Genomic DNA, 15691 nt, shown 5'->3' on the forward strand with positions numbered 1-15691 from the left:
TGCTAATGGTTCTGCTGTGATGTGGTGTGATATGTGATGCGGTGAATCGATCCCCTTAGTGGGGTGCCCTGCTTTCTCTTTTATAGACCAAGAGGGAGCTGAGATTACAGATGGGAGAAAAGAGGAAAACCAGAGGCAAAGGAAGTTCTTCAAGGACGTCGGGTCTTCCTTTTCCTCTGTGCGGGCCCCGCTGACATGGCAGGCGGTGACAGGGATAGCTCCACATCGGGCGCATGTTCGCTGACCCCGACAGGGCTACGCTGGGCATCTATCTGCTGACGATGCCATGTCCTGGCATTGTCAGCGAGTTGTCATGTCCCATCTCGTCCTAGCGGGCAGCGCGGCGGACCAGGGTGTTGATCAACGGCCATACAGGAAGTAGGCAACACAGTGACCGCACGTCCGTTACTGTGGATGATGTGAGTTTCCTACTGGACCGTAGTGGTTGTCGTGAGCTTTCGTAAGGATCTATGCCCGAGGGCAAATGACGGCGCCCACAACACTGTAAGGCAAATATCGGTGCCTACAACACTGTTTGGGCTCTAACATGCCTGGAAGATCGCAAAGCACCCTTCTGGCATGGCCTAACGATACTTTCCTACAGACATGCAGGGTATGGTCCTCGGTATTATGGTTGACTTGAGTGCCCTGCCTTATCTGCGTGCGTCGTTATGAAGGAGTCACGTGCAGACGTCGAGCGAGGCGGACCCAGCCCTCAGACGTCGGGCGAGGTAGAGCCAACCCTCAGATGTCAGGCGAGGCGGAGCTAGTCCTCATACATCTGGCGAGGCGGAGCTAGCCCTTAGACGTTGGGCGAGGCAGAGCCATCCCTCGAGGGTCGGGCGAGACGAAGCCAACCCTCAGACATCGGGCGAGGCGGAGCCAGCCCTCGAGGGTCGGGCGAGGTGGCGCCATCCCTCGGGAGTCCACCGAGGCAGAGCCAACCCTTGGGGGTCAGGCGAGACAGGGCCCATAGCTGCAGCGCCCATTGAGGCAGAGCCAACCCTTGGGGGTCAGACGAGGCAGGGCCCACCGCCTCGATGGCCGGACGAGGCGGGACCTGGCAAGCGGTGTAGTCACACTCTTGATCGCGTGGACGAATCAATGTTGATGGTCATTAGCTCCTCCTATTTGGGTACCTTAGTATTGGTCCCCGATAGTAGCCCCCGAGCCCCCGGACGATTCGAGTGGAATCGCCTGGGGGATTTTTTGACTTGCCAGCGGTTGCGCGTGAGCGCACCTAGTGGGTGTAGCCCCTGAGCCTGCGGAGGAGTAGAGTACTCCTTCGAAGGTTTTTCCAAAATAGGGGACTCTGAAGGCCCTGGCCTTGTATTGTCACCCACGGCGTGTCCTGGAGACGGTGATTCCTTTTTGCCGAGGTCGGACCCTTCGCGGGTATGGTCGTAAGATTTGGTGGTTCGTTAGCTGGATAGTTCGGTTGGGGTCCCGGCATCCTGTTCGTGGGGATCTGGCCAAGGTCAGCCTGGCTGAGACTCAATTATGGGCTGGGGTGCCCGTGGCGCTTCATGCGCCTGGGCGCTGGCCGATTGCGGGGCCCATCCCTTTTCATCCCTAATTGTAGGGGCGCTTGAAGTGGCTGTTGGACCCATTGATGGGCCAACCGTCGAACTCCTAGGTCTAGACAGGTTGTAGATGCATTTTTTGATCCGTATTCCTCTTACTCATAGCGAGTCCTGGTCCACCCGAGAAAGCAAAACGTCCAGCGAGTTTCCTAAAGGAAAGGATAGGGATTGCGTGCGCATATCGCACAGCGTGATGTTGTGGTGGATTATGGCAGGCACGAAGATCTAGGTGGACGGTTGGTTTCCTTGCATCTGTCGCTTCTATAAAACCAAAGGGTTCACCCCTAGGGTTTCATACTTTGCCTCCTTGCCTTCACATCTACAACCTCTGCCGCCAATCGCCTAAGCTCCCCGCATCCGCGTCTTAGCCGCCATTGAGTTCGCATCCACCCACCAGCATCTTTCAATGGAGCCATGGTGCCGCTCTGATATCCCCCTCCAACGCATGGAGGGCGTTGTCTGCCGTAGTCTTCTCTACGCGCGGACCGCTGTTTAGAAGTGGCGGCTACTTGACAAGGAGGATGTGCCGTTGCCGCTCGATGGCTATGTCGTCTCATTCGTGCACTTCCATGAGAGGGGGTTTGCTACCCCTGCTCACAAATTTCTCTAGGGGTTGCTGCACTACTACCAAATCGAGTTGCAGCACCTCAATCCCAATGGAATCCAGCACATGGCGGCATTCATCGCCCTATGTGATCAATTCCTAGGATCAGTCCCCACTTTGATCTGTGGTGGTACTTCTTCACCATCACCCTTTAGAAGAAGCAGGAGAAGTTAGAGCTAGACACATCGATGGGATGCGCCAGCATCCAACTCCAGAACAAACGGGTTGGTGAATACCCACCAATGTGTTTGCCAACCTCCAACAAGGGGTGGCATTCGCATTGGTTCTATCTCAAGAACGATGTAGCCGCCCCCTACTAGAGTTCACTGGACGCCTAGTCGAAGAGGTCCTGAACTTGTGGAGGAAGTGGGGTGTACCAGAGAAGGACAAGAAGGACAAGAAGAGGATTTGGAGGAGGCTAGCTCTGCCGCCGCGCCCCCAGATGCAAGGGAAGCGAGCCCCTTGCCCAGGAGCAGGGGAAGGGCTCAAAATGGTCGTGCCCTGATGAGGCAAAACAGGGGTCTGGGGGTTCACCCCCAAACGTATCCATCGCCCAACAACGCTGATGTAAGTCACCAATTCCCCTGTTTTCTCTATTTTTCTCTGTTTTCACCGTGACTCACGCCTTTCTTTCTCACAGCATCTTGAGGCGACACAATCTTTTGGCGCTGGTGCCAAAAAAAGTGTCGCCCTTCAAGTGAGGCGGCAACCATCAGCTGATGTCGCACCTATTTTAGGTGGGAACGGCGCTGATGCGACTGCGTCGCTAGCCGATGAGGTGCCACTCATGGTGGCACCCGTGCCCTCGGTGGTACAAGTGGGCGTCGGGGCTAAAGGAACGCCCTTGAAGGTCATTGAGCAGCCGGCGACGGAGGTGATTCCGCTGCCACCGATGGGGCGGACGAAGCTGCCGATCGCGCTTTTGGTACCGACCACATCGAGCGTGACGCCGCCGGTCGAGGCCCCACCGATGCAAGTAGAGGTGGTAGTGATTGTGACAGGTGAGACACAGTCGGATGCAACCGTGGTGGTGCCCAAGGAAGCGGCATGATCTGTGCCACCGGTGGCCGAAGTGACGGCGCCCGATGTGGGCCAGATGGAGGGGGACGCGGCTGAGGTTTCCCTAGACGTTGTGGCAGTGGTGGAGAGGACTGACGGGGAATGGTCCCTGGCCCTAACCTCGGGGGGCAGCCACTCGCCCACGTGGGATGAGCCCCTGTTCCGGTGGATGAATCCGCAAGACCCGACGTCGACACTCTTCACCCTCGACGATGCCACTGAGAGCATGGAGCAGGAGAGTCTCGACGAGGGGATCATGAATGTGCTAAAAGCCTTGGACCATGCCAGGGGCATCCTACATGAAGTCATCATTCCCACTGGCTGGGTATTCACTTGGCCTTGCCTATCACCTTCTTCTTTCTTCACGTATTTTTGTGCTCTAACATTTATCTTTTTTTAGTCCCTTATCACCCGCATCCGTTGGAAATCCTGGTTCCTTCATGAGCAGAAGGAGAACTGGGACCATCTTGTTAAAGAGGCATGGTTGCATGGGGATGTGACTGCCTAGCTTGTTGCCACCGAATAGAGGGTGGCTGAGTTGACTCCCCTTGCTGAGGAGGCGGACAGTCTTTGACTGTGGGAGGCTGAGGCCCGTCGGCATGAGGAGGAGAACGAGAGGGCGTTTGAGGCCCTATTAGTGAGGGTGTGGCAAGATGAGGAGGAGGTCGCTAGAGTCAGGAGGGAGCAGGATGAGCTGCTTTAGAGGGATGCTGAGACCTGCTAGTGGATCCTTGACCTTCTAGCCGATGCTGAGAATGAGTGGGAGCTGAAGCTAGTAGCCGAGGAGAAGCTCGCAACCCTGTAGCGAAGGGCAAGTCTGGATGCCGAGGCGGTCGCCTGACTGCGCAAGGAGCGAGAAGAGCTACTCCAAAACATAGGGAGGCTCCGCTCGGAGCATGGCGTGACCCATGAGGAGCACAACCAGGACATCAAAGAGTGCGACGAGGCGCAACAGAGGATTGGCTCCTTCCAGTCTAAGCTTAGAACCGCTACAACCCAGAGGCTGGAGGCCGGGGACATCTCTACCGGCCTAGCCATGGAGCGCACCGAGGCAAGGAGGAACCTTCTAGCGGAGAGCGACGAGCTTGGTATCCTAAGCGCCGCCCTTAGAGTGGTCTGCGATGACCTAGAGGTGGTGCAGTTGGAGGGGACCAGTTTGCTCATGGCCTGTGTTGTCGAGATGACGACGCGAGTGCACCAACTTGAAATGAACGCCCTTCACACCGGGATCAACTAAGCCTTTGCAATTGCCTGCTCTCATTATGTGGACATCATTGACTTGGAGACGATGAGCCTCAGCTTCGCTCCTAGCTACGAAGCCCATGAGCTGGATGAGATAGAGACGGTGGTGGCTCCTCTCTCACAGGACCTGGCGAATAGAATTGAAGACATAGTTCTCCTCTAGAGGGGGTAGTTAGTTGAATAGGTCGGATGATCATTTATTATAATCAAAGGACAAGTGCCGACCCTTTTGTATCGTAAAAACAATTTTGTCATTTTGTTTTGCTTGATTGAACTTGTTTTCCTCCCTTTTTGTATGCGAAAAAGGGGCTCACGTATTTTGACCCTTCCGTTCGTTAAGATCATAGGGCCAGAGGTGTAAGAGCAGAACTTTGATCATGCTGGTGAGAAAAGACAGCGTAGCCACCGAGGCATAGGCTTTTTGCAGTCCGACCAGGGATGCTCAGTTGTTTGTTTCTACAAACCTTGCCACTTGGCTTAACATGAGGAAGAGGTCTGACACGGCGACTATTTCAGAAAAGGTGTATTCATACCTTTATTAGCCCCCGAGTGAGATCCGACCCCTTGCCATTGCTGGGGTCGGATGTCACTGAAAATCGAGGAGAAGATAGCGATGCTAGTAGGAGAAAGCATCTTTTGTATTTGCGCGTACCCCCTCCCTGTGAGTCTAACCTTCCTCGAGCCCCCATGCATAGCAAGGGTTTAGTCGAGGGTCGGCTTGTCTTCATGATTGTCGCCCCATCCATGGTTTCCACAACCAGGGAGGTTGAGCTAATCGTCCCTTGCCTCGATGGCTCTAGTGACGTGTTCGGTGAGCTCGCTAATAGGTATGTTCGAGCATAATCTAGTTACATCATTCGTGATGGGGTTGGCAAAGCCCTTGTGTGGCATCCCGCTACTCTTTAACCCGCCTTCCAACAGATGCCCCCTCAATGGGGATTCTATGGGCTCATCTAGAGGCTAGGATCGAACAAGAAGATTGAGATGTGGCCGCAGGGGCTCATCTATGTTTTCTCCCCTAGCTCTTGTTTGACGTGAGGCATCCTTGGGCCCTCCGCGGGCTAGCCTTCGAACCTTAGTCTTCTGATTTAGAGTCGGGCATCCCGAGCCCCATGGGGTTTGGTAGGGGTCGGCCAAGTTTTATGCGTCACCCCATCCTCTGTTTTCACAACTAGAGGGGCTGAGCTAACAATACTTATCTCGATGGCTCGAGTATCATGCTTGGTGAGCTTGCTAACAGACATGTTCGAGTGGAATCCAGGTCCGTCATCCACTGACGGGGTTGGTAGAGCTCTCATATGGCATTCCACTACTTCTGAACCCACCTCCTGGCAGATGCCCGAGCCGTTCAATAGGCTCAGGTGGCCCGTTGGCCTCTCCTCAATGGAGATTCTATGGGCTTGGCTCGAGGTTAGAATCAAACAAGAAAGGTTGAGATGTCCCTATCCACTTCTGAGCGAGGTCAAGTAAGGCCCCTGGGGCTCATCTTGGTTTTTCTCCCCTAGCTCTGTTTGACGTGAGGTGGCATCAAGCCCTTTGTGGGGCGGCCTTCAAATCTCGGTCGGTCGCCGCTCATATCGAATGAGACGACTACCGCTTTGTGACATGATGCAAAGCGTTGTGATGCAGCAATTGCATATGCAATGCTTGGGTGTACGGCATGAATGTATGAATGAATGAATGAATGAGTGAGTGAATGAGAATGGATGAATGGATAAATGAATGAATGAGACTGGATGAATGGATGATCATATAATAGAAAAGAAAAAGACGGGGGTCAGTAAAGTTACCTCGATGGCTCTAGAGACGAATTCAGAGAGCTCTTACTAGGTATGTCCGTGTGGGGTCTGGATTCGACATTTGTGAAGGAGCCACGTAACCTGCATGGTGTATCCCACTACTCCCTATCTGTCTCTCGGTAGCAGCCTAAGTTGTTTGATCGACATGGGTGACCTGTTGGCCTCTTCTCGATGGAGATTCCATAGGTAGGCCCCTCCAAACCCTTCCTGGGAAGGTGGAGGCTAGAGCTTGGGGTACGGAGATAAAGACTCTGATCACGCTGGTGAACAAAAACACCATAGCCGCTCAGGCGAAGGGTCGTAGCGGTCCTACCAGGTTTACTTAGAGTTTGTGTTCGCACACCCTGCCTCCAATTTTTAATGTAAGGAGGGGTCGGTCACATAGAATGTCTACCGGGTAGACACTCTTGCTAGCCCCCGAGCGATGTTCGACCCCTCACCGTTGCTAGGGTCGGAGGCTCGGTAGCGAAATTAATGCATAAAGTAAAGGTGCTTGTCTCTTAGCAGTGGCTTTGAGCCATTCGATCGAGCAGGGCCCCGATTTTACCTCGATGGTAAGAGTGATGGGTCCAAGAAGCCTCCACCAGATGTGAGCAGGATCCTGTCCACTCCTTACCCATTTCCCGGAGGTGGCTAAGCCATCGAGGCGACTTGTGCTACCTGCTAAGACAAGATTTTCCTATGGAGATAAAGGATGAGAACATCCCACACAAGAATTTAGTTAGGTAGATAGGCCAAGCAGAGAAACTTGTAACAAATGTACATGCTTTCAAATTTTGTTATAACAAACAACTTTTGAGCTCTTCTCGCCTTTCTGTATAAAAAGGTTAGCGCACTTCGACCCTTTCTGTCGTTTAAGGTCGTAAAAGCTTGGAGTGCGGGTGAGCCAATTCTGATCACACTAGTGAGCAAAGACACCGTAGCCACTGGGGCGTAGGTCTCCCATAGTCTGACCAGTTATACTCAGAGCTTGTTTTCGTAAACCTAGCTTTTAGGTCTTAACATAAAAATGGGGCAGGCACAAAGAATGCTTGCTAGATAAAAGTGCTCATATCTGCCCCCGAGTGAGGCCTGACCCTTTACCGTTGCTGGGGTTGGATGTCCTAAAAGATTAGGGCGTTCGATAATGAAATTGATAAGAGAAAGTGTATGTTTGTTAAAGGTAAAAGCGACGTAGCTGCTCGATGTTCCAGGCATTGGGGAAGACCTTGCCATCGATGGTCTTCAGCTTGTAGGCGCCTGCTGGTACTTGGCTAAGCAGAGGAGGACAACGTCGCGTGCTTTGTCCAGCTGGTCCATGGCACCCTCGAGGGATGCCTTGGCTCCTTGTTCATCGCACGCCCTGACCCTTGGTGCTCCGTAGTCAAGGTCGGTTGGGAGGACGGTTTCAGAACCATAGACCATGAAGAATGGCGTGTAGCTGGTTGCCCAACTAGGGTCATCCTCAGACTCCAGAGCATTGCGTGAAGCTCAGCGACCCACCAGGGGCCAAACTTATTCAACCAATTGAAGATCCTAGGCTTGAGGCCCTATAGGACCATGTCGTTTGTGCGTTTGACCTGCCCATTCGTTGGGGGTGCGCTATAGAGGCCCAATCGATGTGGATGTGATATTCATCGTAAAATCGGAGGAACTTCTTCCTGGTGAACTGCGTGCTGTTGTCCGTGATGATGGAGTTTGAGACTCCGAAGTGATGGACGATGTCAAGGAAGAACATCATGGCCTGCTCGGATTTGATTGCGTAGATCGGCCAGGCTTCTGTCCACTTTGTAAACTTGTCTATGGTGACAAGTAAATGGGTGTAGCCCCCGGGTGCTTTTTTGAGAGGTCCAACCAGATCAAGCCCCTAGACCGCGAATGGCTAGGTGATGGGGATCGTCTGGAGCACTTGGGCTAGCAGGTTAGTCTGCTGGGCGTAGTACTAGCACCCTTCGCAGGTGCATACGATCTACTCGGCGTCGGCCACCATGGTAGGCTAGTAGAAGCTCTGTCGGAACATGTTTCTGACCAAGGTTTTGGGTGTGGCATGGTGACTGCAGACCCCACCATGGATATCGCTCAACAATTGCTTCCCCCATTTGATAGGGATGCAGCACTGTAGGATTTCGGTGTGACTTCGCTTGTAGAGTTCGCTCTCCACAAGAACAAAGGACTTGGCACGACGTGCGAGCCATCGGTCCTCTGTCTTGTCCGTTGGAAGCGTATCACGGAGGAGGTAGTCGAAGTAGGGTGTCCTCCAGTCAACTAGAGGGTCAGGCTCTGTCGCTGTGTCACAGAACTGACCAATTTATAAGAGCACAAGTACAAAAACAATCGCCAAAACGATCAAATTCTCGCACTTGAGCCCATATAAACCCGGTAGTCAACTGAAATCTCAAAGGATTTCAAACCAACTTGCATACAACCAATATCACAGTAATTCAACATAACATATAGTACGTTACAACATTTCACAGACGGTTTGCGAATAGGTTACAACACCTCAGAGTCATCGTTATTACAAAACAGACCTTGTAAAGTATGCGAAAGCAAATAGTTTAACTTACACACCTGAGTTCAAATACAAATACCGGTTTGCTGATCACAACCCGCAAAAGCATTCAGATAAGAGAAACAGAGATCATGCCCATGATCTAGTCTTTGTCACCCGCCAGGTGGAGATAATACTTACATAATCCCTGATATAGAAGGTCATCTGCAACAAGAGGAAATAAACCTTGAGTACGAGAATGTACTTAGCTAGACTTACCCATCGGAAACTAAAATAATGACACCAAGGATTATGCATAGCTTAATTTAGTGGATCTGGCTGATACTTTCTTTTTGCGAAAAAGCATAAGTAATAATGATCAACTCTTAACCTGAACTAGCAGCGACTTTTAGCCATTAACCTGTCATCTATATTAGCACCTGTACTAAGCAATCATTTGATTAAGATGCAAACATTAATAACCATATCAGGTATAAATCGTGGCAACATTATCATCATCATCCATTTAACCATATCGTTAAATCAATTGAATCTATGTTGCCACTGCTTAGTCAAGTTTGCTCGGGACTCTAACCTGCCTTTGGTATGATTCAGGAATTGTGAGTCCGAACAGATCGACATTCTTAGAGAACCACTCTGCCAAGGTTGCTTGGGACTCTAACCCGCCTTGGACTTATGCCAATGGCTCTCCGCACATCCTTACTACCTCTAGAATGCACACCACTGCTCGCATCCCCGGCCTGAGTCGAGCTACTGGGCTTCGTGGTCAGAACAACTTATCCAGCCAGCTAAGTGTTAGGCTATGTTCAACATGACATAAGGACGTACAGCGTATCGGTCCTTAAACGACACAGACGGAGTCACTATGTCCAACCTACACAAGACTTTGCCCGGTCTTAATTCATTATTAACATGGTTCTTTTCCACGATAGCAAATATAGCCAACCGTGATCCACCTCATCCTAAAGCTCGCAGGTGACAGGAAATCACCTGACTTCTACCGCACTAAGCATGGCTAAGCATTTAACCCGTTCCTAAACTAAAATAGGATTCCAGTGCGATATCTGGACAAGGATGGATATATAATGCAACAATTGGTTCCAACCAATTCCTATACTTAATGCATCATCAACGAATAAAAGGTACTCAAGGTATTTGTAAAAACATGGGAGACTTAATATGCTCCGGGGCTTGCCTTTCAGGAAAGAGGAAGGATGGTGGTCAGGGCACTCGGGCAACTCCTCCTCGGTGGCTGCTTCGTTGATTTCCTGCACCTCGGGCTCCTCCTTCTGGTTGGCTCCCTCGAACTCCAGCAGCGTCACTCCCTCTGGCACACCTATTGCATGAATGCGCAAGATAAATATCATGGATGCACATGAATGAAGTTAGAAATGTTCGGGGAATGCACATGCTTACTGCAGTCCGCATTTTTCGACTTAGGCTCTATTCAAATCACTTTAACTTACCAAGTATATACAACCTAATGTATAATTGCTCATCTTCAGTTAAGGACCTAGCACCTGCACCTAAGTATGTTCTCAAGTTAGGCTAGCACCTAAACAATCAACAAGAACATTGCAACAAGGCATGCACACAAACGTTCATATTTCAGCGAAACAGAGACTATATAGCGGTATAGTAAACTGGCCAAAATTGGAGATTTTGAAATCCAAATGACATGCAACAAGACAATTTGGAAAGCTTATGAAGTTTTCTATAATTCATTTTCAGACCTCAAGGTATGATTCTAACCTTTACCAGGTCAAATTATTTAATCAACAAAAATCTGTCTTCACAAGACAGAGAACAAGCAAAACTGTGATCCAACTTTAAACGACTGTAACTCCTAAACTACTAGGTCAAATGCCACCAAATTTTGACAGGAGCTAGATACATAAGTTATCGACAACTTTTGTATTCACCGCATTCCCAGCAAACCAAATTATCATGGGAAACTTTGCGAAGTCCCCAGAACTGTCTAGAAGGACATAATGCCAGGAAATATTTATTAACTTATGTTGCAAACAAATAATTGGACAAAACCAACTCTACTCACTTATCACACATGTCACAAGAACACCAGAAAGTAAAGTGTTCACCACCAATTCATTTCTTTTAATGCCTTTCTTAATTTATTTAATTATTTAAGAGGAATAATAAATATATATGCCAACTGCACCATTTAATCTACAAATATTACAGTAGGTACTACATGCTCTAAGTAGGCTACTATAAAAATTTCACACCATTTGAGCAAGTATAACAGCCTACACAAAAATGATAAGATATAATGGCTTAAAATGATATAATTAGGAAACCTTAGTGAAAAGTGTCAAGCAACAGATTTTATATTTTTCCTAGCATTCTTTAGGTACTAGGATACTCCCCACAAAATTTCATGGTCATTGGATTCCGAGATAATTTACAAAAATTCACACAAAGATCATTCAATGATAAAAGGAAAATCTATAACTCAAAAACTATATGTGCAATGACTCTCAAATTTTTACCAGAGCTTCTACTAAGCAATACTAGCTTATCCACAAAATTTCATAATTTTTGGAGCACAGAAACTTAAGATATAATTTAAACAAGTTTGCATGCATTTAAAAACACATTTCAAGTTCCTATTTAATTCATCCAAAATTTCCACTTCAAGTGTTCATGTGCTATTTTCCCTAAATACTAGACTTCACCATGATCCTAAGAAAATTAGAATCACCCCATTTGGATCTACCAATTTGGAGATATACATTTTACAAAACAGCACTAAAACTAGAATATTTGAACTATCCTACTGCTCAACGGTCATTGATGCGTGGGACCCACGGGTCAGATGACCCCACCGGTGAACGAAAGGAAACAAGGGAGGCAGCTTGCGACGGCGCGGCAGTGGTGAAGCTCGCCGACGGCGGCTTCTTCGGCAACACCGAGGGTACCTCCGTGACTGCCTCGATCTCGCGCATCGATTGACCTACTCATCCTAAGCTCTAGCGAGCTCTAGGTAGGGCAGCCATGGCGCACGACGGCTCGGTGGAGCTCCGGTGACCGAGCTAGCGACGGTGAGCCTCCATTGTCTCTTCCGAGCTTGGTACGAGCTTCATGAGATCACAACGGAGCTAGCGAAGAAGAAAAAGGAGGATGAGAGGGATCCTAGCTATCCCGACCATGGCGGCCTCGAACTCCGGCGAGGTCACACTCATGGTAGTGGCGGCGGAAGTGGCAAATGTGCCCTCACCTCGACTTGATAGGCTCAGCTAAGAGGTGGAGGAGGTAGAGGAGGACGCGGCTGAGCTTTGGGCTAGCTGGAGCGAGGTAAGACGTGATGGCGAGCGTGCACGAGCTCGGTTGGGCAATGGCGACGGCGGCGACTTGTTCTTCTCTGTGCTACGGACACGCGCGAGAGGGAGGAAGTGACTGAGAGCGAGTGGAGAGGCAGCAGGCGTCCTCCTCTTCACGCTGGCCAGCACGTAGCACGGTCAGGGCTAGCCGAGCGCATGGTGGCCATGCGGCGGCGACGGCCTGTGGCCGGTCGGCCACTGTGCCGGTCTGAAATTCCCGATTCAGTGCCCACGGTGACGACTGGCAGAGCAAGTTCATCGCTCCATATCACCTAAACCGTGATGATTCAGCTCATGGTGTAGTTGACAAAGTTGTAGTACTAAGTGAGATCTTCAACTTTGCCAATTGGAGCTCGAGCTGGTTCAGCTTGGTTAGGGAGCTACAACATGAACAAGTCGGGTACATGAAACTGAAATCTAGTCATCACACTTAGAAAATTTTTAAGTGTTGAATACAACCCCAAAACTAACTTGTGGGACCTTTTTGAGCATGTTGTGCACATTTTCATGACTTGGCTTCTAAACAAAGTTTGTTCCTTATAAAATTTTCTACAACTTTGCTTTAGGTTGCTTAGACACGCAAATATTCTAAGCTACACTTTTTAAATAGTCAAACTCAAGAGCTCTAGGGGTCCATAATGGTCAAACCATGACTTGGAAACCTAATTAGGCAAAATGATCAACATGAACATTGTTCCTAATGACATTCTAAGTATAACTAAGTTGTTTAAGAGGATTATTAGCCACACCACACATTGGTCACACCAAAATCAAGCATCACATGCATTGAAACAAGGAAAAACAAGTGAAATATTACCTTTGTTTCAAAGTCATGTTTCACATGTTTCATGATTTTGTTGCATAGTACTAACTAACCATGTTTCCCTAAAGTGAGCTGCACATGTTGCACTTGAGTGTTGCACACTATTTATTTCATAAAACAAACACACATGAAATATAACAATATGTTGCAATGTTTCGAAAACATGTGTCAGGCAATATAAGCTCATGAATGGATGAATGATGCTCATGTTCATGAAATGCAAGTGCAAATGTGGAAGCCAAACACCTGGGGTGTTATAGCCCTCTCCCCTTATAAAAATCTCGTCCCAAGATTTGACAAGCGTACCATTGTTGATAGAATTCCTTATAACCGTCCCTCAAATAATCTTCTCTTTCCCACGTTGCATCACGTTCACTACCCTGATTACTCCACATGACTTTGTAAAACTTGACCACCCGACTCCAAGTCACTCACTCACGAGTGTCAATTACTCGGACCGGCTTTTCTTCAAAGGTCCAATCAGATTTTAACTCGATATCCCCCAGTGGAACTCTCTCTTCAGGGACGCGAAGACATTTCTTCAGTTGGGATACATGAAAGACATTGAAGATAGCACTCATCTCAGGAGGTAATTGGATCTTGTACGCTACCTTACCACTTTGTCCAATGATTTCAAATGGACCAACATATCTCGGCGCAAGCTTTCGCTTCACACCAAAGCGTTGGACACTCTTCATGGGTGAGACTTTCAGATAAACAAAGTCTCCAACTTTGAACTCAATAGGTTTTCTACGTCGATCAGCTTAACTTTTCTACCTAGCTTGAGCTGCGGCCATATGGGTTTGGATAGTATGGACTTGTTCTTTGGCTTCTTGAACAAAATAAATTCCATAATATCTCCTTTCACCGGCTTCTACCCAATTTAACGGGGTTCTACACTTTCGGCCATACAAAGCTTCAAACGGTGCCATCTTGATACTCTCTTGATAACTATTATTGTATGAGAATTTAGCTAGGGGCAACCACTTTTCCCATGAACCCTTGGCTGAGATGACACAAGCTCTCAACATATCTTCTAAGATTTGATTCACTCGTTCAGTTTGTCCATTGGTTTGAGGATGATAGGCAAAACTTCTTACTAACTTAGTTCCTAATAATCCATGTAAGTGCTCTCAAAAGTGAGCAGTGAACTATGGTCCTCTATCAGAGACAATAGTATGAGGTATCCCATGAAGTCGGACTATCTGATTAAAATACAACTCCACATAGTCAGTTGGACGGAAATCTATGCGGACAGGAATGAAGTGTGCAGACTTGGTCAGACAGTCTACAATCACCCAAATGGAGTTAAAATTCCTCTGAGTAGTAGGGAGTCCAACTATAAAATCCATACTTATCTCCTCCCATTTCCAACCTAGAATAGAGAGTGGCTGAAGTAATCTAGCTTTCATGTGCACAGCTTTGACTCGACAACTGATCAAATAAGATATCTATGCGTGACAGAGGGTACTTATTCTTGATTGTAACTACATTCAAAGGCCTATAATCTACACACATGCGTAGTGATTGATCCTTCTTCTTTACAAAGATAGCTAGGCACCCCCACAGAGATGAACTAGGACGAATAAGGCCTTTCTTTAGAAGTTCATTCAACTTGGTCTTAAGTTCAGCTAGTTTATTGGGAGGCATCCTATACGGCCTTCTAGAGATGGGCACTGTACCGGGTAGCAACTCTATCTTGAACTCCATGTCTCGATCCGGAGGCAATCCGGGCAAATCATCAGGAAAAACATCCGAAAAATCACACACGATAGGGATATCTGCCATAGCCTTTACTTGCATCGCATTAGTCGTACAAGAAATATTGATGTCCCTGGGTAGCTGTACTAGAAAACCCTCCTGATTACCAGGATCTCTGAGCATGACTACTCTAGTCGATGTATCAATAAGCACTCCATGACTGCTCATCTAGTTCATTCCCAATATCACATCGATACCTAGCCCCGGTAAAACTACCAGATCAACCTGATAACTTCACCCCTCTATCTCAAATTGTACATCCCCAACTATAAGCTTGGTTGGGATAGTACCACTAGCAGCCTTAATACAATAACCCTCACCCTCAATAGTGTATGTTTTCTGCATAAACTTGGATGCAAATGCGGGACTAATAAAAGAATGCGAAGCATCCGAATCAAATAGTACAACTGCGGGGTATTGATCCACCAGAAACTTAACAGCTGTTACCACCTCTCCTGATGGAATATCAGCAATATTAGTGTGGTTCACCTATCCCTGACGGCCACCTTGGTAGTTGTTCTTCTTGGGGTAAGGACACTCCCTTGCCCAGTGGCCTGTCTTGTTGCAGTTCCAGTATGGCATGTTGCTTGGAGGAGCCTTGGAACTACCTTGGCTGGTAGTGTCCTTGGGAAGAGCAACTATAAAGGCCTTGTGAAATCCAGTCCTGCCTAGATTCTTCTTCTACGGTGGGCGGAATTTAGCAGCTGATGCTGGAGGGCGGAATGGAGCCCTTTGGGTGACTAGAGCCTTAGATTGCGAGGCACCCACCTCATAGGCCCTCTTACGACTTTTTGAAGCAGCATATACAGCATTGTTGTTCTCTTGCGATAAAGCATCACTCACAAACTCATTAAGATGAGCACACTTGCAATTCCCATGGTCTTCATCAATTTGGGGCTAAGTCCCCGCTTGAAACTAGTGATCTTTTTGGCATCAGTGTCAACAAACTCAGTAGCATACCTTGCAAGGTTATTGAAAGCCTGTAGGT

This window comes from Miscanthus floridulus, chromosome 1 (genome assembly GCF_019320115.1).
Source record: "Miscanthus floridulus cultivar M001 chromosome 1, ASM1932011v1, whole genome shotgun sequence".
NCBI lineage: Eukaryota > Viridiplantae > Streptophyta > Magnoliopsida > Poales > Poaceae > Miscanthus > Miscanthus floridulus.